The following is a 2982-nucleotide window of genomic DNA, read 5'->3' as shown; positions in this document are numbered from 1 at the left end:
ATATGAATCATCATTTAAAAGCATATGTTTAAAGAAACTCATAAACATTCATTATTAAGTTTCATAATACAAAACAACTGGTAAAACAAAACTATAGGTATTTTAAACTAAACATTTAAGACATTTTTAATAAATATTTGGTAAGCTTTTTTGATAAATGCAGTTTTATTATTGATATCCGCACCTTTTGGCATTTGCTTTCCACTACACATGCTAGCTGGCAACAGTCCTGCATATGCAAAGTGTTCATGCAGACATTTTACTATTGTAAAAGAAATCAAACATTGTGCATATCTCATTACAATTATTTTGCATATTTCTACTTCTATTTTAAAATTAAATAAATTAAATGAACTTTTATGTGATTACAAAGGTATTGTGTGAAAATTGGAGGAAAAAAAATTGTATTGTACATGAGAGAATGTATTTCTGTAACATTTTTATGAAAAGTGTTGTGAAATGTTTAGCAAAAAACAGATCTTTTAATGTATGCAAAAGTGTTTTTTATTTTTTTTATTGTAAATGGAAAAGGTACTTTTAAAAAAATATATATAAATAAAAATGCATTTGATGTTTTATATTTACTGAACATAAATTGACATATTTTGGTATAGCAAAATGCTTTTAAATAGTTCTTGAAGGAACACAATTGACACTGTTAAGGTACAAAGTGTCTTATCACTGTAGTGGTAACTTCATGGATCAGATTTTTACCTTTGATGAAGGTACAATATTGTATCTGCAGGTTTTATTTAATGTAATGTAATGTAATGTGTATTTTAAAAACCAAAGATAAACTTTGGTTTCCCATGTAACAAATCATGTCCTTGAAAGGCACAAACTGCAATGATACAAATTTGTTTCTTTGTCTTAAGGTACGAATCTGTTCCATAAAAAGGTGCTGCCCCAGCGACAAGGGTTTGTAAAATAAACATATTTCCAAAAAAAGTGGAGTGTTCCTTGAAAGTTTTTACATTTCATTTAAGGAAATCCTCTTTTTGAATAATCACATTTTGACAAAAAATGTTAGATAATACCTTGTAATTCCAAAGTTATAATTACAATTGTTGTGATGTCATTACAATTCTATGATTTCTTTATTATGCATCATGGTGGTGCAGTAGGTAGCACAATCGCCTCACAGCAAGAATGTAGCTGGTTTGAGCCCCGGCTGGGCTATTTGTCATTTCTGTGTGGAGTTTGCATGTTCTCCCGGTGTTGGCGTGTGTTTTCTCCGGGTGCTCCGGTTTTCCATACAGTCCAAAGACATGCGGTATAGGTTAGTTGAATAAGCTTCATTGTATGTGTGTGAATGGGAGTGTATGGGTGTTTCCCAGTGTTGGGTTGCGGCCGGAAGGGCATCCGCTGCGTAAAACATATGCTGGATAAGTTGGTGGTACATTCCTCTCTGGGAACCCCAGATTAATAAAGGGACTAATCTGAAAAGTAAATGAATGAATGAATGAATCTTTATCATTGTCATCCTTATTGTGAAGGAGCCTTTAGTGTGGATTTTAATTTGTTGGTTTTAAAATGTTCTTTTTAATCTTTTTATACTTCTAGATTTGCAGGACAGGCACCGTCAGAGCACATATGATATAATATTGCCCACAACATTATTTGTGATTCTCTCTTGTCTTCATTCACATCACGGATAGCCTGAGGGCCACTGACAACTTGCTGATATTTGTATGTTGTCTTCCTCTGCTGACATGCATTTTGTAAGGTGTCATGTTAACGCCACAACCCGCGAATTGATGGAATTTAGTGAAAAAAATCCGCAAATGAACCAAACTGAAACTTGACATCTCGTCCATTCATTAACACAAATGCACATTCTCCACATTTGGCTCTAAACACTGGGAACGCTGGTAAGATTGTTTGTTTATATGTTTATTTGTCTGCAGCCTCTCAGGGAACCAGAACAGCAGGTGTGGGGAAAAGTAATGACAGGACTCCATTTTACTGGCTGTCACATCCCAGCATGCTCGGCGCTGTCCAGTCGAGTGCACCGACTGAAAGATGACAAGCTGACAGCTCACCACACAGGATACCAGGCGTCTAATGACATTCTGCGAGTCCTCTGTGTGAGTGTGTAAGTCTCTGTGTGTATGTGTATATGTATATGCATGACAGTCTGGACTGGAAGAGGGAGTCTTGTCACTTCTGCTGCTTTTCAAAGTACCCCGGGCTTCCAGAGTACGGAGATGTCCTTGAGGGCAGAGACTTTTTTTTTTTAAAGCACAGCACCCCACATACCGACCATGACAGTTATTATGGAGGCGAATCGAAGGCTATTGGAAATTTGTATCAAATATTTTCATTCAAAGACAGCACAGCTGTGTTACAGTACTGATTACATCTGATTCAAGTGCTTCCCAACCTGATTTTTCTTCTTCTTCAGGATTGTTCGTCTGGGGGAATGTTGCCACATCAACACAAAATCGAACAATGGACCAAAATATAATGGCTCTGGACGCTACCAGTTTCCAAGGCAACAATTGTGACAGATTTGGGGGAGACAAGACAGGTAATTGGAAAAAGATTGATGGGGTACAAGAGAGTGGAAAAAAAACCCTATCAAAGGAGGTCTCTCTGGGAATAACAACAATACAATAAAGGGTCTTGCATCCTCTTGGACCATCCGCGGCCTCCTGTCCATCTATTTTCAGGCCCAATTCAATAGCTGCAACACATCTGTCAGTCTTCCGTCATGTTTGGGTGTACCAAAAAAATGGTGTATCGTTAAAATAAAGTGGCAGCTAAATTAATTCATCCGCAAGTAATATCTCAAAATTGTCTGTCTGTTTCTTCGCACAATTCCATCATTCTGTGAAAACTGTTGGTAATTCTTACAGGAAAAAACATCAATTCGATTAACTGTGATTAATCTTACCATATATGTAAAGTAACCAGTGAATAGTTTAACATAGCATTATTTGATTATTCTATAATTTTTTAAAATTATTTACAAAATGACTG

At 36.0% G+C, this 2982-nt stretch overlaps 1 long non-coding RNA gene across 1 annotated transcript in view; it reads left to right on the top strand.

Annotated features, from left to right (window-relative positions):
- LOC141378259 (uncharacterized) overlaps positions 1–2781 on the top strand; it is a 9834-nt gene extending 7053 nt beyond the window's left edge. Inside the window, exons 2-3 of the long non-coding RNA XR_012392312.1 lie at positions 1908–2087; positions 2405–2781. This is a non-coding gene — a long non-coding RNA (uncharacterized lncRNA). The remainder of the gene's footprint in view (positions 1–1907; positions 2088–2404) is intronic.
- The last annotated feature ends 201 nt before the right edge of the window (positions 2782–2982 follow it).

Source organism: Danio rerio, chromosome 2 (assembly GCF_049306965.1).
Source record: "Danio rerio strain Tuebingen ecotype United States chromosome 2, GRCz12tu, whole genome shotgun sequence".
Classification (NCBI taxonomy): Eukaryota; Metazoa; Chordata; class Actinopteri; order Cypriniformes; family Danionidae; genus Danio; species Danio rerio.
The sequence above is the reverse complement of the archived record's forward strand: the minus strand, read 5'-3'. Positions and strand labels throughout refer to the sequence as shown.